Source organism: Triturus cristatus, chromosome 3_2, assembly GCF_964204655.1.
Source record: "Triturus cristatus chromosome 3_2, aTriCri1.1, whole genome shotgun sequence".
NCBI lineage: Eukaryota > Metazoa > Chordata > Amphibia > Caudata > Salamandridae > Triturus > Triturus cristatus.
The window spans coordinates 773,596,259-773,622,462 of record NC_140584.1 but is presented as its reverse complement, the minus strand read 5'-3'; the positions used below and the strand labels follow the sequence as shown (position 1 = coordinate 773,622,462).

At 46.3% G+C, this 26,204-nt stretch overlaps 1 protein-coding gene across 2 annotated transcripts in view; it reads right to left on the bottom strand.

The window, feature by feature from the left end:
- IDH1 (isocitrate dehydrogenase (NADP(+)) 1) overlaps window positions 1–26,204 on the bottom strand; it is a 310,669-nt gene that overhangs the window by 276,590 nt on the left and 7,875 nt on the right. Inside the window, exon 2 of one of the 2 annotated variants that reach the window (XM_085648838.1) lies at window positions 10,240–11,286. The exons of the other annotated variant lie outside the window; for it this stretch is intronic. The gene's annotated coding sequence lies outside the window, so the exon portion shown is untranslated. The remainder of the gene's footprint in view (window positions 1–10,239; window positions 11,287–26,204) is intronic. 2 annotated transcript variants of the gene reach the window in all.

The following is a 26,204-nucleotide window of genomic DNA, read 5'->3' as shown; positions in this document are numbered from 1 at the left end:
AGCACAACAGACTATGGAGGGCAGTGGAAAGGGGGGCAGGGGCAACAAACCAACAATACAGGACTTGCAAGAGAGGCTGTGGCAATGTAATAGACCATTGTGGGCAGAAGGAAGAGGCAATGGTAGTACAACCATACATGCCAACAGACCCGATTCAGCCAGGAAACGTCCAATGTTTTTAAGCTCAAATGGGCTTTATTTTATCTGTCTCCTGTCTACAATCTCCTCTTTTTCAATGTAACTCAAAGGGGAAAATCAATACCCCAGTTTTTTTTCAAAATCTCCCTTTTACCAAGTTCAAAATGTTCGCAAGTATGGTACATTGGATCATGGAAGGAAATGGGGTAGGGACATGGACTTGGATAACACAGGACAGGAGGGACATGGAGAGGTGCACCAAACTGACCCTGCAGGGCAGGCATCAGGGTTTGCAGCAGCACAATACACCACACAGGGCATGCGGGACGGGAGTGCAGCACAACAATCCATAGAAAGCAAGAGGGAGGGGACAGGACCATGCACATGGACAACAGAGAACAGAGGGGCAAGAGGCAGGACCATAATGGACAGACAGGAGAGAAAGCTGCAGCATAACAGACCATAAAGGGCAGGAGGGATGGATCAGGGGCATTACAATGGAACAGACAAGCCAGGAGGGAGGGAGTAGGGGTCTGCACATGTAAACAGAGGGCTGGGGGCAAGGGGGCAGGGCAGGAGCAGCAAGATAGACATGGAGGTCAGGCAGGATGGGCACTAGAAGCAAGACACACCATGAAGAGCAACAGTGAGACTGTGATGGCATACACACAGACCATGGAGGGAAGGTGGGAGGGGTTCAGGGGCAGCTAACTGATCACACAGGGAGGGTGGGAGGGGCCATGGCAGCACAGAAGACCATGCATGGCAAGTGGGAGGGTTAGTGGTAGCACAATGGCTATGATGGGCAAGAAGGAGGGTGCAGGGGCATGCACAAAGGACGATGGAGGACAGAAGGGAGGGTCAGGACCTGTGCACAGACAAGAAAGTTCATGGGAAGGGGCCTCACAACAGACCGCACGGGGCAGGCAGGAGGAGCAGTTGCAGCACAACAGACCAGGGAGGGCAGAAGGGTGTGGCAGTACAATGGACCATGTAGGACAGGAGGAAGAGGATAGGGGCATGGCATGTGGACAGGCAGGGTGGAGGTGGCAGGGACAGGTTACAGTCATCTGACAATGCTAGGCAGGTGGGAGGGGAGTGGCAGCTCAACAGAACACTCAGAGTAGATAGGAGTGGCAGGTCCATGGAACATGGTGGGCAAAAAGGATGGAGCAGGGGCATACACAAAGACATCTAAGGGCAGGGGGAAGGAGAATAGGGGCAGCAAGCTAAGCACAGAGTTTAAGCAGGAGGTCAATGATGGGGCATAGAATTGGGCAATGGAGGGCAGGAGGAGTGGACTGGTACATCATACTAAATTGAGGGCAGTGGCAGCACATCAGACCTTGCATGGCAGGAGGGAGGAGGCCAGTCCATGGATTCACACAACAGAGGATAGGGAGGAGGGGGATGGGGCAGCAAGCTAACTGTTCAGAGAAGGCGGGTATTAGGAACTTTATTGTTTTTAAAACGTGTGTCTGTGCGAACTACTTAAAATATGAATAAGTATGCAGCATAATCTCACTTTTATTCAGGAAGAAGAGGACGTTTGTGACTGTGACTCCGGGCTCACTTGGCAGAAACACCCCCTGAACCTCCAACCCCTATCGCAAAATGTAATGCCCGAGAAAAGGGTAGGTGAACAGTGTTATATAGAACATAGTCCTAAGAGCACGATTGAAAATGAAAACTAGATATAGTGTATGGTATAAACTATGCACCAAAGAGTGTGATATAAGATGAACCGGGCGTGAAATATAATATGCAATACATTGTGCGCAATGACAGATTCATTGGAGAGCACGAGATAGCACAGGCACTAGCGCGTGCTATGCGATGTGCGCCTTGGAGTGTAATATGCACAGGGCAGTGTTGTGTAACCTAACTAGTCTCTAAAGTTGTAATATAAAATATGTGCTGGGGAGTGTAACGTTGCATATGCACTGTGACAAAGATATGGATCCCAGATTGTAATATGTATGGCATAGCACTGTGCGTTATAACATAGGCATCAAGGAAGGCACGTTAGATGGGGCAATATAACCCGTGCGAAGACAAGTGTGGCATGACATTCACGGGGTGGTGTTACAGTGCACATGGGCTAGAGAGTGTCATAGCATATGCACTAGCTAGTGGAATACAACACAGAGGTGTGTGGCACTCAGCAGGCAATGGTGGGTGTAACACAGCATTGGGCTCTGCCAGGAGCGCGCTGTGACTCTCAAGTGATGTTCGTCCCCTTTCCAGAGAGTAAAATAAAAAGTATTACACATCCGGCAGTGGATGTGTGTTTTATTAACCGTGAGGGGGGTTTCTTGCATAGTTTGTCGAATTTTTGTCGAATCCCCTTTGAATGGCTTGGTGTGCATGTGTATTAAATGTGCCGGTCAATAGCTACCCATGTTTGTATAAATAAACAACAAGGGTGTCTACCGGGATTAGGCACGGTAGGGCATCAGACATGTCAGAGCTTCACTAGTGGTGTAAATACATTCCACGTGGATTCATTGTATGCATAGTCGCCTTTTAATGAATATCACGCAAATCGCCATGGTGATAGGTACGTACGGTTTGTCCAGCATGTTGTGGAAATATGGATTTTTATGATCAGTTATGTCCCCTATCTTGGACCCCAACGGTTTCATGTATAAATCACAAGTACATGTATGTTTCCTCCAGTTCCAGTTATGAAGACGCAAACACATGTGCGTCCACCGTCAACATGTCCTCTTTCAGATCCGCCATGAATGGGCCGGATATTCTATTCCGAAGTATGAAAGGCCACCGGCTTTATATGGTTCATTTATGCCATTTTACAGTCCAGGCGAGTAGGCCCTGATTCTGCCATTAAGCCTTTTCCTGCCTTCTGCCTCTGAAAGCTCCAGTCTGAGCTCGCATCTGTATCCATGAACTTTGTCCTACTCCCTGCGCGGCTAACGGTGCCTGACTCAACCTGTCTGCTTGCCAAAAAACTGTATTTCACCTTCGAGATTATCTGCTCCGCTCCCCATCCAATGCATTCCTGTCTAGTAGTTTAAGTAAACATTCTTCCAGCTACCGAGCAAAAGGCCCGGCTTCTCTGTCTTTATGCAAGTAATTCATAGCCCTGTTACTATGGAAGATTTCTGCCCTCGCATCTAGTGTAGACACTTAGACGCTTGTACACGCACTAACAGTCAGTATAGTCAGTATAGAATAAGATTCTACTCTAAGAGACCTCTCTTTTTGGATAACATAGTTCTTTAAACATAGGATGTTAGATATGATTTGGGATTAGGTTGACTTGACCCCCCAGACTTCTGTCTCCACATGTAGAACTAAATGTCAAGTCCCCTTCACCCCCTAGTTGCACGTCAATCACACGTCATGCTGCTGCGCGCGCATCTCTGCCGAGTATTTCTGCTGACATTGCGAAATTCTTTTCATGGTGCCACCTACTTGTGACATCATACCTAATGACGTTTTTTAGTTACGCCTAGTTACACCCACTTTAGTTACGCATGTATGTTTTATCTTTGTTATCAATTGTTACGCCTCCTGCATCTGTTTCACTGTAATGCCTATTGTATAAAAATGATTACCTATCAATAAAGTATGGTCCTTCACTTCCTGAACCTTCGTGGTGATGGAATATGGAGTCCATCAATTCGAATTGATTTTGGAATAAAGCCCGTTCCGAACCTCTAATACCACGGATTCTGCCTCTTATTTTACTGAGCTATTATTATAGATTTTCCGCATCAAATTAAGAACCGGTAATTAAATTATTTACCACATATATGGCGCCCGAATAGGGACACTTTATCATCTCACGCGCCGGAGGTGCGTTGCAGGCCCGGTCTCCTGTCACGGCTGGACGGACAACAACGCGTACCCACAGGATTTCCTGTATCTCCCTCCTGCCGAGCGGGGGTAACTGAGGCTGCGATCAACACCCAGACGAGGCGGTGAGAAGTGCGAAGTATCCCGACCAGAGCCTAGCTGAGAGAGCAAGATCCGAGGTATACAGAGGCCCACCAGTTTCCGAAGTTTCCGAAGTTTCGAGTCGAGTCCAGTCCGGTTCAAGTCCAGTTCAGTTCAGTTCCGAGGCCTTCCGTTTCGAGCTACCCGGTGAGTACCATTGTCGGGGAGGCGTTCTGACGTGCACATAGGTTGTGCCGGTCAAGACGGGTTTGGGTACACAAATCCGGTTTGCACTGTTTCAGCAGTGTATCTGTACTGTTTAGCAGTATATCAAGTATGTCTAGTATATAATTCAGAATTATCTAGTTAGTACCGAGTATTATGCTTAGTGACTAGTTCCCTAAATGGCCATCATTGTTTATTCATTAAATGTTAAATGTTAAAATGTTTTAAATACGTTCTGCATATTGTGGTGTGAATGACTGTTCATTATTGTGTTTTGTGGTATTAAACGTGTTCAAAATTAGGTATCAGATCAGTTCTCAATATGCCTCTCTTTTCGAAATTAAGACAGATCAAAACTAGAAAAGGGGTACTCGAAGAAGCTGTTCCCATTCCTCCTAGGGACACTCCAGGGTACTTCATGTATCATAAACATGGCCTGGACGCCATATTATTTCTTGATTTATGGGTAGACTACACCAAGGAATTACCAGAAAATCAGAGGTGGCCCGCAGCTGGGACCTGGGATGCAGATTGCATCATGAAAGTAGAGGAAGAATTATGGAAAAAGAAAGCTAGACAGTCACAGAAAGATGCCATTGAATTATGGCGTAAAGAATCATATAGACGTACAGAAAAAGCACTCAGACAGGAAGAGAAAAGTAAGGAGAATTCAAATAAAGTTCGAGAAAATCTATTAATTGAAGAAGGTACTCGAGTAAAATCAGAACAAATAGACAGACAAAGAAATGCCCTTATGAATGGTATGTATCCTCTTCTGGCCGAAGGGTTACCTAAGGCTACTCCAGAGATACCAAAAGACTTGCCACCCCCATTGTTTCCGATAAAAGTACATCCCAAAGGGCATCCCAGAACCGCAGAAGATGTTTTTCTTTCCTCTTATTTAGACGACGCAGCTCCCGAGTATGCTAATACTGCGCCACATAGACCGCCTGCCGAGGGGGTTCAACGCCAAGACCCTCCTCCGTCTGTACCTCCGCAACAGCAAACTCCGACACAAGTTCCGGCAAGCACATCTGTTTCTACATCTGTATCCACACCTATGGTTGCTATATCACGTTCAACGAATCCTTTCACACCCAGCACCCCAGGTGGTGCTACCGGAGGTACATCAAGCATTTTTTCCACGCCACCCAGAGTAAATAAACTTTCCTTTCAAGAATTAGCCCACCAACGTACGCCCAAACTAGTAACTCCCGACATGCTCAAGGAACTCCTAATAGATTGTAGATATGACCCTGTGCCCGGAAAAGGGGACGAAATGCTGCTGGCATCATTACGTATCCGACGAGCTGCAATATATTTAGGGAGGCTACCAGGAATGACTACACATTTAGAAAATATATATCACTTTGTCCAGTCAGGACGAGATTCTGAAAGTATTAATAGAGCCATGGAGTACCAGAAAGTGGAGATACAGGGGGAACTGTTACGTTTCCTCATAAATTGTGTGATCAGAAATCAAGACCGACCAGGGGTAAATCCGGAAGAAATGCAAATTCTTACCACATGGAGTCGGAATATATCAGAGGGGAGACATGATAAACGATCATGTATAGTAGCTATGTGCCGCAAGATCCGCAAAGAAGTAGAACGAATACACGAAGAAAGATTAGCAGTAGACGAGCCTGAACAAACCGAGGAGGAGGAAGAATTAGAACTGCCCACAGGACAGTTAGAAACCATGGCCTATGTAGGTAGAGGAAGATCTTGCAATAATACTAGATGCTTTACTGATCCGATACGTCCGATACGTCCAGATAATAGCAGAAATTTCCAAACTCCTATAATAAATATAAGGTCCCCCGAACATTCGTTCCAAGCCGCTGACAAATTACTCCGAGAACGAAGGGGTTATCATATACTCGATTCTATGGACGAACAAGAACTAGCCAGGTCAGCCGTTCATTGGGTTGATAGTCCCGGAAAATATAGTGATGATACACTAGCGCACACGTTTTTGAACCTCGCCCCAGATGAACAGCGTTTAGCTGGTATCTATATGATTCAACAACTCCTTACATTATATAAAAGCCAACACTCCGATCCTGGTCCATTACCTGATATATTGACTGAATTACTCACGAATAAATGGAGAGGTTCAGGTACTGAGTTAATTAGAGAGATCCTAGAATGCAGAAAACAGTACATTCTTTTTGTATGCCCCGAACATGTCTCACTGCCCATCAAGGAAAGAACGACGTATTACATGGATAGACAGAATCCCTTACGCGAAGTGCACCCGATAAAAGGTGATGACAATCAGTTTAAACGTGTGTTTGTATACACACCCATATCTAAGATAGAACTATTAGAAATGAAGAAAGTGGTACCCAGTCATGACAAAGACCCAGCGGGTTTCCACCGTGAAATTAAAGATATGTTACTCATGGGAGAATATACCTACCCCGACATTATGACAATATTGAAGGTATTAATGCCTGCGGGCATTTACGAAAAACTCAAGGAAAAGGATTGGGAGGTGGGAGACCAGAAGATAGATTGGACAGCATTAGAAAACGAAGAAAAAGCTCGAGGTCCAGGTTCAGGGCTTGGGGAAAAGACCAAAACACTACCAGGTTTACTAGTACAGGTACTGCCACGTTTATTAACTACGAAAAAGGAAGACTGGGGTGCAATCTCAGCCTGTAAACAAAAACCAGATGAAGACACTAGTGATTTCTATTCCCGATTTGAAAAATGTTTTGGTATAAATAGTGGAATAAAAGCAAGTAGCGAGTCGTATCCACATCTGTTTGTGACAAAATTGGTTGAAAATTCCTTGCCCCAAGTTAAGAATAGAGTATTGAAATTCGAGAGTACCTGGCAAGGTAACACTCCGTCGCAAATGTTACAAATGCTACAGTACCATCACAATAGAATTAGAGAGGAACAAGAACATGAACAAAGACGCATGAAAGACACGAAAATGAAAATGCTAGTTTCCCAGACAGTTCCAGCTGACGGTCATAAAAAGGGTATGACACAGTCCAGTGTTTCAGCAGGTCCTGTAAAAGGGACATGCAACTATTGTAAACAGCCAGGTCATTATGTACACGATTGTCCAGTTTTAAAACAGAATATCGCCATAGGGAATACAAAAGAAAGACCACGGCCACTTAGACAGGATCAGAACCAACAAGGAGCTCCGCAGCATGCACAGTCCATGCCAGCTCCGCAACAGTCTATGTCAGCTCCACCACCGCAGCCTATTGCTGCCACACAAACAACGACACAACAGATGTATCAGACCGCACAGTATGACTATCCTGATTATCAACGATACTCATGAAACAGCCTAGAGAGGGAAGTTGGCTTACCCCTTATCGAGGTCCCTGTAGATCAAGAAGGACCTTATGTACACAGTGAACTATTAGGCCAAGATAGAAAAATTTTACTTGATACAGGGGCAAGCCGAACAACCATAAAACGTAGTGAAGTTCCAGGGGCACCCCTCTCAGGCTCACAGAATATTTCCCTTGGCTTTTCAGGAAAACCTATCATTAACGAAGTATCACAGCCTCTTCCCCTTACGATTGGTCCCTTGACACGAACTACAGATTTATTGCTTACTAAATCATGTCCAGAAAACCTGTTAGGCATAAAAACATTGAAAGCTCTAGGAGCTATAATATGTTGTTCTCCGGAAGGAGTAAGATTGTTTTTACGTGATTTCAAAGGGCACTATGTGTCCCGAGACATGGATGACCGACTGCAGACTTTACCCACACATTTATGGGCACAAGGCCCTACAGATGTTGGTTGCATGAACATTACACCATATCGAGTCACACTAAAGGCAGGAGTGGTACTACCACGAATGCGACAATACAAGTTACCCCCAGATGCTGTAGTGGCTTTACTGCAAATCATTGACGAGCTTATTACCCAAGGAGTGGTTGTGGAAACCGACTCCAATGTATGTAATTCACCGATAATTCCGATTCTTAAACGAACTGATCCAAAAGCCCCGCCAGTATATCGATTGGTTATTGATCTGCGCGAATTAAATAAATGCATTGTACCACAATACCCCGTAGTCCCAGACATTTCTTCATTACTGACAGCCATTGATTCCGAAGCAACATTCTTTACTGTAATTGATCTCAAGAATGCCTTTTTCAGCGTCCCAATAGATCCGGAAAGCCAATACTTGTTCGGATTTAGTTTAAATGGACGAAGCTTTAAATTCACACGCGCACCTCAAGGATTCACAGAAAGCCCCAGCATCTATAGCCAAGCACTAAAACGAGAACTTGACAGTATCCACATGCCAGTCAACACTGCCCTGCTTCAATATGTCGATGATCTGCTGATCACCGCTAGAAGCGAACCTGAATGTGAAAAAGCCTCACTGACGGTTCTACGATTTTTGGCCGAAAAGGGGCACAAGGTGTCCCCTTCTAAGCTGCAATTCTGTGTCCAGCGAGTTGTTTACCTTGGGCACTCGCTGTCCAAGGAGGGAAGGCAGCTTACACCCGATCGCATCCAGTTAATTGCTAACATGCCAATACCCAAGACACAAAAGGAGGTGCGGGCTTTTATAGGCCTCACTTCATATTGTAGGCAGTGGATCCCGCAGTATGCATTTCTAGCAAAACCACTCATTCAGTTGACAACACAGGAGGCAGCCACATCGACTGTTCTCCCTTGGACTCAGGAACATACACAAGCTTTTGAAAGCCTAAAGAAAGCTTTATGTCAAGCACCTGTTTTAGCAACACCATGTTACAATAAACAGTTTACACTCTTTGTTACAGAACGCGAAGGTACTGCCCTGTCAGTACTCACACAGGAACAAGCAGGATCACACAAACCATGTGCTTATTTTTCTAGTACATTAGATCCCGTAGCTCAGGCTCTGCCTGCGTGCCTAAAATCAGTGGCAGCGACAGCTTTAGCAATCAGACAAAGCGATGCCATAGTGTTAGGACACCAATTGACAGTACAAGTACCACATGCAGTAGAGGTTCTCTTGAACCGCACACAAACACAACACTTGACTATAGCACGACTCACCGGTTACGAATTAACATTGTTTCAGCCACACATAGAAATCAGACGTTGTAGTACATTGAATCCTGCCACACTGTTACCAGTAAACGGAACAGACCCACTAGCACATGATTGTATTGAAGTTATTACTATCACGACGAAACCTAGACAAGACTTGACAGACGTCCCATTGTCAGATCCAGACCTGACGTTGTATGTAGATGGTTCATGTATGAGAACAAGTACAGGAGAGTTAGTGGCCGCTTACGCAGTCACAACAGACACTGAAATCATTGAAACAAATTGCATAAATACCTTGTCAGCTCAAGCAGCAGAGCTCATCGCTCTGACACAAGCCTGTATTCAAGCCACAAATAAAAAAGTCAACATATACACTGATTCACGTTATGCATTCGGAGTTGTACATGACTTCGGCGTTCTGTGGCGAGAGAGAGGTTATTTAACTTCTCACGGTGCCCACATTCAGCACGGACCCCTCATTCATGCCTTATTAGATGCAATACATCTACCCACTGCAATATCAATTATGAAATGTAAAGCTCATACGAAAGTTACTGATATCATTTCCCAAGGCAATGATCTAGCTGACAGAACAGCTAAACAGACTGCTCAAACTCACACATCTGACATGACAAAGACAATAGTCCCGACACCAACACATTGCATGATGGTTAAGGATCCCGCTCTTGACGTAATTGATATACAGACACATGCTACACCAGAGGAAATAAAGAAATGGACTGAATTAGGAGGGATCCAAACGGATCAAGGATGGATGACGAAGGAAAAATCTGTATGGTTCCTTCCTGATTCAATGGTCCAAGTTATCATTAATTTACATAGTCCAGCGCACCTAGGAGAAAAAGCTATGCTAGACAGCATTCAACACATTTGGTTCAACAAACATTTACGAGCAGCAGCTAAACAAAAAGTTCGTACCTGTATGATCTGTTGTCAGTTTAACCCAGGTAAAAGCATTCCCGTAGAACAAGGTGGATTTCAGCCTCCTGATCACCCTTTTGAAGTCCTCCAGATGGATTATATCCAGATGGAACGATGTCGAGGATTCAAATATGTTCTCGTAGTGGTCTGTGCTCTTTACCGTTGGACAGAGGCATACCCGGTTTCAGATTACACTGCCCCGACTACTGCCAAACAGTTGGTTCGAGAATTCTTCCCACGGTACGGTTTACCACGTGTTGTCTACTCAGATAACGGCCAGCCGTTCTCATCCGAACTAATGAAACACGTTTCACTTTTGTTAGGCTATCAATGGAGATTTCACTGTGTCCGACACCCCGAGGCCGCAGGTCTCGTGGAACGACATAATCAAACCCTGAAAATTAGATTGTCCAAAATATGTAGAGAGAAAGGTGTCGACTGGGTAGTAGCCTTACCAGTTGCACTCTTTTACATGAGAATGGTAGCGCACTCTCGAACAGGGCTATCCCCTTATGAGGTGATCTTCGGTAGACCACCAAATATGTGGGGGACGCCTATACCACGCAAAATAACTGATGTTGACTGTAATATGCTGACAGATTACTTGGCTTCCTTGATGTCTGCACTACAATCTTGTCGTTCACAGGTAGCTGCAGCCTTTCCCGACAACACCGAGGTGAAACCCCATGACGTAATTCCCGGGGACCTGGTGTTAGTGAGGAACTTTGACCGGAAGTCTCAGCTGGATCCTAGGTGGAAATCGCCTCAACTCGTACTGTTAACCACGAGGACAGCCGTGAAGATCGAAGGTCGCAAAGGCTGGATACATTCAAGTCATATCAAGAAATTTCATGGACTACCGTCCGATGTAAACGATACACCTCGCGTGTCTTCACCGATTGACTCAAAGCTTCCTTTGGTTGAACCGAGTAATCAGGAACAATATAAACTAAAACTAAGGTCTAACAAGTCAGACAATTTGATTGTTTAAGTCCTCTCCAAGGTGAATCGGTCGAATTTGTCTCTGACATGCATCCTCTAGACCTGAATAGAGAAAGAAACCGAAAAATGCGATTGAAACAACATGCGTACTGTAAATCACTGCGTAGTCATTGCACAGTGACGTTATTAATTTTGTTTTTCTTAAGTCTTTTAATAATAGCTGCAAGTATATTGTTGCACATATATTATCCTATTTCTAAACATGTTTACAATGTTACTGCTGAACATTCTTTTAGTGAATTACCCCCGCATGAGTTGTCCTATAGATTTGCGCTGCGCAATAACACTTTTATTAGTATGTTACATCATTCCCATCAGGCTAGCAATGCTACGAATTGTTGGATATGTGGCCGACTCCCTCCCTATCAGAACTATAAGGGAATTCTGCCTCTCTTTCCATATCCGTTCACACACAATGGCTCCTGTGGAGCATGGTTTAGTTTAATAAATTCCCTCGATTCAAACTCAGTAACTTATCAAGACAATTGGGTATGGGGAAACCTGAACCTAGTTTTGCTTAAAGTCTGTTACCCTAACAAGGAGGGACTTCCCAAAAGAACAGGAACTGATCTAGAAAATGAGGTATATGGATTAGGGAATTTCACGCTTAATCTCATGATCCTGAATGTTGAATCCGAAGCTGCACCAATTTTGCCCGCTATGTCAGTATTTCCAGTCAAAGGTGAATTATGTGTAAGAAAGAATGGTTCCATACATATGGGCCATAGTAGATGCACCACTGTAATAGAATTCAGTGATCAAGGCAAGTCTACATTTAGAGCTTCTCGCCATTCCTACTTTGTATGTGGTCAGACTGCATATATGCGTTTACCTCTAGATTGGGATGGTACCTGCTACATCGGATTCCTTTTGCCACCTGTTTTCCTAGCTCCTCCTGATTATCACAGAAATACTCATTTAGTACACAATAGAGAACGGAGAGATCTCCCAATCGTCGATTACACTGAAACAGCATGGGAAAAATACACAGATTTCAATAAAGGTCTCTTTCCCTATATAGGTACAGTTACCAATAGTAAGCGGATACGTAGATTAACCAGAACCCTTGAAGCAGTAGTGAATGAAACTATTTCCGCCTTAGGTAATTTAACAGAAGAGCAGTCTGCTATGCGGATTGTTGTGCTTCAAAATCGTCTTGTCCTTGACGTCATCCTGGCCGATAGGGGCGGAGCTTGTAGGGTCATCGGATCAAGCTGTTGCATTTTCATACCAGAGAATTCGCCATCTGTATATAAAGCCATAACTCGCCTTCATAAGATTGTAAGCCAGATACACCAGAATCCAGGCACCTGGACTTGGTCCGGTTGGTTTTGGAGTGTATTGTCAACCTTTGGATGGAGGGTCCTATCCTTCCTAGGTATTGGCTTTCTCATACTATTCAGTTGCTGCTTATGCCTACAATGTGGACCAGCGATTTGTGGTCTGTGTGCCACATCGTGTATTCCACCACCAAGATTTCATTCATCCCAGAAGAAAAAAGAAGAGCAAATGATGCTATATGAACAGATCAACGGATTGATGAAGATTGATATCTCTTAAGGGCAAGTAGGGGACAAGGAGGGAATGTGGAAATATGGATTTTTATGATCAGTTATGTCCCCTATCTTGGACCCCAACGGTTTCATGTATAAATCACAAGTACATGTATGTTTCCTCCAGTTCCAGTTATGAAGACGCAAACACATGTGCGTCCACCGTCAACATGTCCTCTTTCAGATCCGCCATGAATGGGCCGGATATTCTATTCCTAAGTATGAAAGGCCACCTGCTTTATATGGTTCATTTATGCCATTTTACAGTCCAGGCGAGTAGGCCCTGATTCTGCCATTAAGCCTTTTCCTGCCTTCTGCCTCTGAAAGCTCCAGTCTGAGCTCGCATCTGTATCCATGAACTTTGTCCTACTCCCTGCGCGGCTAACGGTGCCTGACTCAACCTGTCTGCTTGCCAAAAAACTGTATTTCACCTTCGAGATTATCTGCTCCGCTCCCCATCCAATGCATTCCTGTCTAGTAGTTTAAGTAAACATTCTTCCAGCTACCGAGCAAAAGGCCCGGCTTCTCTGTCTTTATGCAAGTAATTCATAGCCCTGTTACTATGGAAGATTTCTGCCCTCGCATCTAGTGTAGACACTTAGACGCTTGTACACGCACTAACAGTCAGTATAGTCAGTATAGAATAAGATTCTACTCTAAGAGACCTCTCTTTTTGGATAACATAGTTCTTTAAACATAGGATGTTAGATATGATTTGGGATTAGGTTGACTTGACCCCCCAGACTTCTGTCTCCACATGTAGAACTAAATGTCAAGTCCCCTTCACCCCCTAGTTGCACGTCAATCACACGTCATGCTGCTGCGCGCGCATCTCTGCCGAGTATTTCTGCTGACATTGCGAAATTCTTTTCATGGTGCCACCTACTTGTGACATCATACCTAATGACGTTCTTTAGTTACGCCTAGTTACACCCACTTTAGTTACGCATGTATGTTTTATCTTTGTTATCAATTGTTACGCCTCCTGCATCTGTTTCACTGTAATGCCTATTGTATAAAAATGATTACCTATCAATAAAGTATGGTCCTTCACTTCCTGAACCTTCGTGGTGATGGAATATGGAGTCCATCAATTCGAATTGATTTTGGAATAAAGCCCGTTCCGAACCTCTAATACCACGGATTCTGCCTCTTATTTTACTGAGCTATTATTATAGATTTTCCGCATCAAATTAAGAACCGGTAATTAAATTATTTACCACAATGTCCTAGGTGTGTCTATAAATATATATTTTTTAAAAATAATAAAAAACAGTGGCCGGCCCTGGGGATTGGGGTCAAAAAAATATAATTAGGAGACAGGCCCTGGGGGATGGGGTCATCAGGGCCAATAAATTAGAATAAGAAGGGGAACCACACAGCCCCCCTTCTTAAAAAATTATAATAAATAAAAGACTGGCATCGTGCCGGAGGCCACGCCCCCTCCATGCAGCACTCTGCAAACGCGCCCCCTGGCGAGTTGTAAGTTGGGGAATTAATTCCTCTTCATACTGAGGGTCTACTGAGGGCCAACTAGCCCAACAGGCATCTCCAGTATGCACCAGGGAGCTGCGCTGCAGACAGGTGTTCTGAGGCCAAGCCCCTTTTTACACCTCTCTGCAACGCAGCTCTGTGGCGCTTACTGGAGGTACCTAGTGGTCTAGTTTGACCCTAGGGACCCTTAGGATTCAAGGGGACTTAATCTCTCAACTTAGAACAGCCACAGGGCGCGTTTACACAGTGGTGAAGGGAGGAGACGGGGCCTGAGGTGACGTGTGCAAACACACACTATGGCACGTTTTAAATTGGGGATATAATTTTCCTTCAATACTGAGGGCCCCTGGGGGCTAACTAGCCCACCAAGTGCTTCCAGTAAGCGCCACTGAGCTGCATTGCAGAGACGTTGTCCAGGCAGTGCCACTTTTTACACCTCTCTGCAACGCAGCTCTGTGACACTTACTGGAGGTACCTAGTGGGCTAGTTGGACCCTAGGGACCCTCAGGATTCAAATGAACTTAATCTCCCAACTAAAAACGGACACAGGGCGTGTTTACACAGTGGTGAAGGGAGGGGACGGGGCCTGAGTTAACGTGTGCAAAAACGCCCTGTGGCCTGTTTTAAGAGGTAGTTTTAATCCCCCTGCCCTATTATATACTAGGGGCTTACAGAGGAGGTCATGCTAATCACAGGGGGACCCCAACGCATAATGTTCCCTAGTGTATGTAGGTGTTTTCACTGTATTCTAAGTGTCTTTTAACATAGCACTGGCTCTAGGACTGGTTAGTCAGACTCAGTTACCACCAGTATCCGTCTGAAAAAGTTGAGGGTACAGGATGATTTTGCAACAAGGCTTCTTTCTGCTCTTCTTTTTGTTCTTTCTGCACGTTATACTTCTTCCTGCACTTTTCTTCGTCTTTGAGGACTTCTGTTGCTTCTTTCTGCACTTCTTTTGTTTCTTTCTGTGCATTTTTTCTTCTTTCTTCACATGTCCTATCTCTGTAGGCATCGTTAGAAATTAGCATTTAAAAAACCTTTGCCATTCACAGAAAAAACCATAGGTTTCAGGCACGTTATAGTTAGGAATTTGCATTTAAAAAACCTCAGAAATTCACTGAAAAAACCATAGGTTTAGCTATAGTTAGCTGGACTTTTCACTTGTACAAAACCATTGAAATTCCCCCGTTATAGTTAGTTCAGCTAACTATAACTCGCGCGCCCGCAATGCACTGCTGATGACGTCACATATTACATCACTCATGACATGGTCAGTGACATCACTCATGACATCACTGATGACATCTCAAATGACATCACTGATGACATCATCCTTGTGATAGAGTGGCAGACCTCCTCTCACCCTAATATAACCTTTGATACACACATTCAAAAATAGAGACTAAACTTTTCAAAACAATGGACATACCAATTCCAGTTACAACAACCTCTTCAGTAATTCTAAGATCCACATACACATCCACTCATTCACCAACAGCCCTATACAGTCACTCATACATGTATTCACTCATCATATGTACTCATACACCTATACATCCTGTTACACAATGCCACTCATCCATAGAGTTACTCACACACAGTCACTCATGCTAATAAAGATTCAAACATACATTTATTTGCATATACAGTTATACACACACCACCACACTTACTTCTACGGAAACTTACACATACTTAGTCTTTTAAACAATCACTTATAGAAACACATACTTATTCATACAGGAACTCTTTCAATCTCTCACTCTCACATATACTGACTTATAGTCAATAGCCAATAGTCACATATACTAGTTTAAAACATATGTAGTTACTCATAAAGACACTATTGAGAAAGTCATTTACTCACTAACACACCCATACACACACTCATCCACCCATACAGTCCTGCACACATGCTGTCTTCAACACATACAAAGAGTGAGTCACTCATTCATGCACCTATGCACTACGTAATACCCCCCACCGAACCATGCAGACACTCAGACGGATACTCAAAAAACCAACTAATAACCTATATAGACACCCATGTAGCTACTCACCAACCCATGCAGCCACTTATACACAAAGTGAGAGACTGATACAGATATTTACATATTTAAACATTACTCACTAAGCCATGTATTCACTATGATACACTTAATCAGTCAATTACACAATCAATTTTTCAAAAACAAATCATCCATTTAGACACTTATATACCCATTTATTCTTCCATCGACCTTGAGATATACATATATAAAACATATTTAATTTTCAGAAAAACCCCCATTCACTGGATGATGTCATCAGTGATGTCATTTGAGATGTCATCAGTGATGTCCTGAGTGATGTCACTGACCATGTCATGAGTGATGTAATATGTGACGTCATCAGCAGTGCATTGCGGGCGCGCGAGTTATAGTTAGCTGAACTAACTATAACGGGGGAATTTCAATGGTTTTGTACAAGTGAAAAGTCCAGCTAACTATAACACCCCTGAAACCTATGGTTTTTTCAGTGAATTTCTGAGGTTTTTTAAATGCTAATTCCTAACTATAACGTGCCTGAAACCTATGGTTTTTACTGTGAATATATATATACACACACACACACACACACACACACACACACACACACACATATTACCTACTGGTGGTCGCCAGTAGGTAGATATAGTTAGGACCTATTTTCCATATGAAATCCACAACATTCTATTTGGAATAACTTTGGCGCCGATTGACGAATCTTCGCGAAATTTTCAAAACGTTTGGCCAGCTCCGGTCCCCTCCTATCCTGAAAGTTTCACGGTGATTCGTCAAGCGGGGGCCGAGAAAAAAGGGGGGTCCCAAAACGCGCTTTCCCCATGCAATTTCCCATAGGACCTTTAGCCGCAGCTACAGCCCGAACTGCTGAACGGAATTACACCAAATTTGGCAAAGAGGTAGTCCTTAGTTCAGACTCGTGCCTTTTGCTTAAATGGTGTAAATCCGTTCAGTAGTTCCAGAGAAAATTAAAGTTAAAAGTACATATATATCTATGGCCTCGGAGGATCCGCGCACCCTTCCGATCACAAGCTGAATTTTAATTGGCTGCCAACACTCTGAATCAGGAAGTGTTGGCAGCCATCTTGCGCGCATCCTGCCGATAGAAAAAAAAAATTCAGAGCAGGCTCCCGTGCTAAATATGCTAATTCGCCCCCAGAGGGGGCCAAATCCTGGGGGCATAATGAAAAAATAGTGTGGGGGGTCCCAATACCCCCCACACTGCCCCAGGGACCGCCACCCACCGGGGCTCTAACATAATATAGGCGGGGGCTCACGGCCCCCCGCAGCCCCGGGGTCTGCCACCCCCGGGTCTTCTTTAAAATGGGTGGGGGGCTCTCAGGCCCCCCATCCCTGGGGACCGCCACCCCCCCTGGGGCTTGAAAAGATTTTGTGTGGGGGGCTCTCAGGCCCCCCCAGCCCCGGGGACCGCCACCCCCAGGGCAACTTCAAAATGTGGGAGGGGGGCAGCGCAGCCCCCCTCCTGGAACCTTGTACAGACCCAGGGGACCGCAACCCCCCAGGGCCGGCTCCTGCAGTGTCCCAGGGTGCCCATCCCCGGGACACTGCTGTTTGCAATGGCAGAGCGGGAGCCTCGCGGCTCCCACACTGCCTTTGCAAACTGCTTTGCTTCGTTGAAGCGAGAGCAGGAAAACCTGCTCTCGCTTCTATGAAGCAAAGCATATTGCTTTTCCACATGGGGAGCAGCATGTTAGCTGCTCCCCATGTGGAAAAGCAATGCCGGCTCCCGCAGGAAGCAGGGAGCCGGCTGGGACCGTGGGGGGATTGGGGACCCCCCCTCACGATCCCCAACGAGAGCCAGGCCCCGGGGGATGGGGTCCCCGGGGCCATAAGTGGCCCGGGAGGGGGGCCACGCAGCCCCCCTCCCCATTAAGTAAAAAAAAAAAGAAAGAAATCAATGGCCGGCCCCGGGGGATGGGGTCCCCGGGCCTTAAGTGGCCAGAGGAGGGGGGCTACACAGCCCCCCTTCATAAAAAGAATTTAAAAGTTGGCCATGCCCCGGGGGATGGGGTCCCCGGGGCCCGGAATTGGACATGGGAGAGGGGCCACGAGGCCCCCTTCCCGTAAAAATGTTTACAAAAATTTAATTTGGGGGTGAGGCCCTGGGGGATGGGGTCCCCAGGGCCACAAAAAAGTAAAAGGAAGGGGGGCCACACAGCCCCCCCTTTCAAAAAACTAAATAATAAAAAAAAAAGCCTCGATTGTCCCTAGGCCCTGCCCCCTCACAAGCACACTCTGCAAGTTTTAACTTGGGGAATTGATTCCCCTTCAATACTGGGGGTTCCTGGGAGCCAACTAGCCCACCAGGTACCTCCAGTAAGCGCCACAGGGCTGCGTTTGCAGAAAGGTGCTCCAGGCCACGCCCCTTTTTACACCTCTCTGCTACGCAGCCTTGTGGCGCTTACTGGAGGTACCAGGTGGGCTACTTGGACCCCAGAGACCCTCAGGATTCAAAGGGACTTAAGCCCCCAACTTAAAACGCGCCATGGGGCACGTTTGCACAATGGTGAAAGTAGGGGGCAGGGCCTGAGGTGATATGTGTGCAAACACGCCCTGTGGTGCATTTTAAGTTGGGGAATTAATTCCTCTTCAATCCTGAGGTCCCCTGGGGGCCAACTAGCCCATCAGGTACCTCCAGTAAGCACCATGGAGCTGCATTGCAGAGTGTTGTAAAAAGGGGCGTGGCCTCTGAATACCTCTCTGCAACCCAGCTCCCTGGCAGATACTGGCGGTACCTGGTGGACTAGTTGTCCCCCAGGGGACCTCAGGATTGAAGAGGAATTAATTCCCCAACTTAAAACGCACCACAGGGCGTGTTTGCACACGTCACTTCAGGCCCCGCCCCCTTCCTTCACCATTGTGCAAATATTCCTCTAAAATTAGCCAAACTACGGATTCCGATTTACTCACCTGTTATCAGGAGCAGTGGCGGCTCCCCCATTGGGGTGTGGGGGCGTCGCCCCACTGCTTTCTGGCAGTGCGAGATGCCAGGAACATAAATGGTGAAAACTACCATTTAATGTTTCTGCTTCTCGCACTGCGAGAAAGCAGACGTGCCTGGTTGGGGGCGGGCGGGCGGTCCTGCTCGAGGGCAGGGGGGGAGTGGCTTGGCCACTGTTGTGGGTACTGACTGTTTGGCCGGCCCTGGAGCCGACCAAACAGTCAGTACCCGCAACAGTGGGCAAGCCACTCCCCCCCTGCCCTCGATCAGGACCGCCCACTCTCCCTTTTTCTCTATGTAGGCTGTGCGTGCAGCAGCCTACATGGAGAAAATGGCCGGGTGGGACGCGCTCCGCTGCGCCTCACCATCACAACGCTGCCATTGCAGCGTTGTAATTGGCGGAGGGGAGGGAGGGAGCCTGCCTTTCCGATGAGAGAGCTGCAGGAATTGAAAATCGCAGGACGGCGGGAGCGGGAGTCAAGACGGGGCCCACCTAGAAGCTGAGGTGGCGCGGGACGGTAAGTTTGATATTTTTCTTCAATTAAACCCCTCCCGCCTCCCCCCCTATTTCCCCGTGACAACCCCATTTCTACCCCCCGCCTGTCATGCCGGTCGCAATTCCACACATTGGCGATGTAGTGAATTCCCCACCTAACCACTAATAATAAAGTAAGGAGTTATGCGGGTACGGCCCCCCCCTGTTTTCACTCTTATTTGGACCTCTAAACCACGTAGGCATTTTTCCGCTGGGCCTGCTTGGAGGAAGGGTTTCAAAGATGCCCAGGTTCCCCACCGCATATCACTTCTAACACCAGTGAACAGAAGAACAAACCTCACAAGATAGTGAAGCATTGCTGCCGAGCGTCTCACTTCTGTGCGGGCCATTCTGCACACCACAAGGTGCCTTACGGCACAGCTGTAGGCAGTCGGGTATCTTTGAAAGTTTTCAGATCAGTTCCTGATCTTGGGAAGTAATGTTGCACTATTGTGCTTTTTTTGTGTGCATATTTATGTAGCGCGAACTCGACCCGAAGATATTAGAGCGCTTTACATGAGCATCAGTTACGTTACACAAATTGTTGTCTACTTTAAATGAAGAATTTTAATGAAAGTCATAGTCGAGTGCAGCCTTTTTACCAGCGCAAGGATAATAGACATCTCAAAAATATATCAAGGGCTGAGCTGTGTTTGAGGATTGTGTCTAGAGGCAAGGCATCCACATCTCGGTCTATCCCTCGGGACATCTAACCTTAGTGCACGAGTCACACATAAATGAGAATGAAATCACTCTTTTCTCATCCAAAACCAGTGATTGTTTTAAATGTGCTTCAGGTTACGCTTAATAGATTCTACACATGTCTAACTAAGCACATTCAAACTAGAACTGCAGAGGGCACCAGCAGTTAGCAGCTTAAAGTGCAGCCCCGGCGATTTTGTCGTATTTTTAAATTTTTGCACAAGCAAAGGACGCGTGAGAACAAGATTTTCATCTACTGTTCTTGTCCTGTTAAGGTGTGTGTGTGTTTGTGGGGTGGGGGCACGACAAAGGCGTGCTCCACATAGTTTCTAAATCACTGTCTCTAATGTGATCAACTTAAATTTTGGACAGCAATATCCGACATTGTGTCTGTTATCCCAGAACTCTTTATTGTGAGGAAGTTTGCACGGACCGAACACTTCACAGCACTTTTTGCATCCATCGCTGTTTCTTAACCAATGTTCTCAAGGGCATGGTGATGCGAATACGTTTTTACGACGTTGCTTTCTGGCCCTCTCAGGTCGCTTCTGTGGACCTCACAGATAAGCTACCTGAAACGGCATGCACAGCTTGCTTGAACTCGCTTGAACTCACAAGATGTAATACAAGGCTCTGTGCGGAAAGCATAAGCGCAGGCAGCGCGTGGAAAAAGCTGTAATGGCATATCTGACACTTTACTGAAACAAAGAATGCATTGTGAAAAGGGACCCTTGTGATCTATGATGCTAACCAGCTGTATTTCTCCTGTTTTGTTTTTGTTGGGCAGACAAAAGGTAAAATATTAATACTTTACACCTACGTATTTATTTATGGAACTGGAATTCCTCCATTGTATTTTTTGACCAGGGCTTGCAAATAGCTCATGCAACCAGTTAGTGCTGCTGACTGTCGGTCTCATGTTGAGTCCTTAAGATCTACACTGTTTTTTAAGAAAACAGGCCACATATTTTTTAAGAACTTTTTGCTCCAAAGACCCAGCGACTGGCACCCCACTTGGGGATTATCGAATTTACTTGGACTACATGCCCCATAATGCAGTAGGACTCACTTGAGGCAGACTTCCTGTTTTTACAACTTCCTGCTTTATAAAAGAAATAAAAGGTGGACTTCATGTAGCCCTTTTGCCTGCCGCTTGGTTTTCTGTATGGTCCATGAGGAAGGGATGGTCCCCGAAACGCGTCGGATCAGTGCTGTGAAGGGGCGATTTTACTGAGCTCTGCTAGCCTGACAAGGGCCTTGATCCTAACTGCCTGTGAGTGCCAGCCACATGGGTATCTCTTTTTTCACACACACATATATATACACACACACACACATATATATATATACACACACATATATATACACACACACATATATATACACACACACACATACACACACACACATATATATACACACACACACATATACACACATATATACACATATATATGTATATATACATATATATGTATATATACACACACACACACACACACACCTATAACTTGTGCCCCCCCATGAAATGCTTATGACCTCACATATTACATCACTCATGACTAGGTCAGGGACATCACTGATGACATCTCAAATTACATTACTTTAAAAAAAAAAATGTTTGTTATTTTTCAATAAAATAACAGTAACCAGGAGGCACATAATTAGATCATATAGACAGCCAGATATTCCATCTTACATTCAACTTGTTTTTTTAAACATCTATTGATTGAGTTGTCAACTTCAGTCATCAGCGTGTCGCCACATACATGCACGCAATACCTCACATGCAAATCACAGTATTCGATTACAAAGATCTTCTTCAGATCGTTCCTTCAGAGTCTTGTGGTATAAGCGGTAAGGTGCATAGCTCCCCCCTGTATATGTTCCACCCTTTCTACCGCCGTATCCATTTTTTCAGGCACCCCCTGCGTACATATACAGTCTTTTCAGCTACCATAGCTATATCCATGTCCTTACACCATTCTGTGAGTGTGGGGGCGGCCACTGCACCCCAGTGTCTTGCGATATTCTTTTTTGCCATCATCATTGCCAAGGTCGCCCATGTCTGTCGCGTGATATTAAGGTCTGTGGGTTCCCAGATGTTTAAAAGGCAGCGCTTGGGTTCGGGCGGGACTGGGCTACAGCTGAATCGTGTGATTTTTCCCATTTCCAATATTTCACTATCTCAGGGCACTCCCAGATAGTGTGGAAAAAACCATCAGGCATCCCACATCCCCTCAAGCAAAGTGGAGTGTCCGCTCTCCCCATGTGGTGGAGTGTCAGTCGTGTATAGTATACTCTATGTAGGATCTTAAGTGGTATCAGACGAAATCGGGATGGGATTGCCAATTCCCTGGGTGAGGCTAATGCGTCCTGCCAGTCGGAGTCGTCCTTGTCTCCCAGCTCCGCCACCCATTTAGCACAGAGCTTTTGCATTGGGTCAGGTGCGTGGTTAATGATTTTCCGATACGTCATGGAAATTGCCCTTTTGTCCATGTGCTCTGTGAGTAACCTATCTTCTAATGGCGATGCCTCGGGTAAGTTGGTGGCGGATGGGATTACTACCTCTAAGGCGTGCTTTATTTGATAGTATCAGAAACGCTCCGTTGGTGCCATCCCACAATTGGATTGGAGTTGCTCGAATGTAATCATCTTCCCCCGTACGCAGAGGTCCCCGACCTTGGAGATGCCGATAGCATCCCATTGTTGGAATCCCTTGCTTTTACTCAGTCTACCCAGTCTGTCCGCAACCCAAAGTGGTGTGGCCTGTGTGATTTTGTAATGCCAGCCCAGTTTTTTATGTACTGTTTGCCATATTTGGAGGGTGTGTTTCGTCGGGCCCAGTAGGGCCTGCGGCTTGCCATAGATTGCACGATACAGACCTTCGTTTCCCATTCCCACCCTATCTAGCCCGTAAGCCGGGTCTGTGTGAGGGACATGCAGCCAACTGTTTATTACCGTTAGTTGGGAAGCCCAGTAGTAGGTCTGGATATTAGGGAGTGCAATTCCACCATCATACCATGCTCGACACAGTTTAACCATTGCTATGCGGGCCGGCTTGTTATCCCAGAGGAGCTTAGTGACCTCTGCTTCTATAGCACGGAAGTAGGATTGGGGAATCTGGAAAGGGGTGTTTTGGAGAGCGTACAGGAAACGTGGCAAGGCCATCATTTTAAAGATCGCCGCCCTGCCCAAGAGCGTTAATGGTAGCGATTGCCAGTGCTTAGTATATCGCTGCAGTCGTTGCAGTGGGGCGTGTAGATTGAGGGCTGTGAATATCTCGGGGCTGTGCGTTATATATATCCCTTGGTATTTAAATTGGTCTGTCACTATCTTGACGTTGCAGCCTGCTGGTAGTCGGGCGGGAGGCCATGTAGAACATAGAGTACTGATTTCGCCCAATTGATTGTGTAGCCTGAGAATCTCCCATAGGATTCGCATATATCTAGGAGGCATGACAGAGATTGGGTCAGAGAGGCCAGGTACAGGAGTATATTGTCTGCGTACAGCGATATGATGTCTTCATAGTCGGCAGTCCATCGGAGCCCACAAATGAGCGGGTCCTGCCGCACCCACACCGCCAGAGGCTCCAGTAGAAGGGCGAAGAGCAGTGGCGATAGTGGGCATCCCTGTCGTGTGCCGCGATGCAGTGAAAATTCTCTGGAGATGTGGCCATTCGCCACCACGTGCGCCAGGGGGTTAGTGTAAAGGAGTTGTATCCACGCGCAGAACTTGGGGCCCAATCCTAGCTTTTTGAGGACAGCAAATAGGAAAGGCCACTCGACCGTATCGAAGGCCATTCTCGCATCCAGTGAGAGTAGAATGGCATCCTCCTGGATCGTGTGTCTGCGCCCCATGACTCCATGGAGGCGTCGTAGGTTTAGAGCCGTATTTCTGCCTGGCATGACGCCCAATTGGTCGGGGTGAATTAATTTGGCTAGATAAGGTGTTAGTCGGTTGGCCAAGGTTTTGGCCAAGATTTTGGCTTACGCATTTATCGGAGATATAGGCCTGTAGGAGGTGCTGTCTGCCTGGGGTTTCCCAGGTTTACAAATGGCCACTATAGTCGCCAAGCGCTGGTCTCGTGGTAATTCTCCAACCTCCAGACCCGCCTCGAACATCGTTAAGAGATGGGGAGCCAGGGCCGTAGCATTGCGCTTAAACCATTCCATGGGGATTCAGTTGGGGCCGAGGGCCTTCCCCGACTGAATTTTATGAATTGCTAAGGCCAGTTCGTCTGCCGTAAACTTTGCTTCTAGGAGCTGAGATTTCTCCTCTACTAGTTTAGGAAGACAGATGTCACGGAGGAAGTAATCCAGCTCCTCCTGCGTGTGCGAATGCGCGGAGACATAGACTTGTTCATAATGGTGTGCTAGGAGATCTACCACCTATTGTGGGTTCTGCGTGGTAGCTCCCGTGAGCAGGCTGAGTTCTGCCACCCATCTGTCCGCTTTCTCGCGCTTATCAAGCCAGGCCAGCAGTTTGCCCGCTTTCTCGCCCATTTCGTATATTGTATGCTGTGTTGCCGATAGTCGTGACATAGTGTCTTCCCATACATAGCCTTTGTATTCTTGCTGTTTGACCAATAGCCTATGCGTGATATCGTGAGAGGGTTCTGGACCCAGATCCCTCACTAAATCATCGATCTCTTCCTCAAGTGTCTCCATTTGCTGGGTTTTTTCTCTCTTATGTTGTGTTATGAGGGAGATTGCCTGCCCCCGGAGTACAGTTTGATATGCCTCCCACAGGGTAAGCGGTGAGGGGACTGAGGTTTCGTTTTCGGTAAAGTAGTACGTGGTAGCCTCTAATAGTCCCTTCGTTATTGCTGGGTTTTTCAAATATCCGGGATAAATCGGGTACATCCTACGTGTAGTTGTTGTATGCCATGTGTAAGTAGTGCTAAGTGGGGAATGGTCGGAAATACCTCTCGCCAGGTGGGAGACCTCCAAGAAGTGAGCTATTTCACCCGCCAGTGCCAGTATGTGATCAATTCGTGAGAAGCTGTTATGGGCGCCCGAGTGGTATGTGTATTGTCGCACCTGCGGGTGACGGTGCCTCCAGACATCCGCGAGGCCCAGTGTCTCCATGAAGTCCGTAAGTGCCGAGTGTGCCCTATGTTGATGTCGCGGAGGTGTGCGGTCAATGGTGTCGTCTAGCGTAGCGTTGAGATCACCGCCAATAATTAAATTGCCCTGGGGGAGCTGTAGCAAGAACGCTCCTAGCGCCGGGTATGTCACTGAGTGAAGCACTGGGGGGAGATAGACGGAAACTACGTTAAGTAGACGGCCCTCCCATTGGCATGCCAGTGCCGCGAACCAGCCCTGGTCATCTGTATATGTCTTTTTGACTACGATTGGGTGCTGTTTTCTGATGAGAATCCCCACCCCGCGAGAGCCGGTCGTAAACTCAGAGTGGACCGCTAGTTTGAAGCCCCATCTGTCAAGTGCTTCACATGTGGTCCCCGTCAGAGAAGTCTCTTGTAACATTGTTATCGCTGGCGCCTTACGTTTTAGATATTGGAGGACTAATCTGCGTTTTAGCTGGTCTCGGAGGCCATTGACATTCCAGGAAATCATGGGCAGGACTTGCATGCGCAATCGGTCTTGCTGGGTTGCGTCAGGAGTAGCGAGCATGTGGTGTAGTGACGGTGTATAAGGAACGGTCTAAAT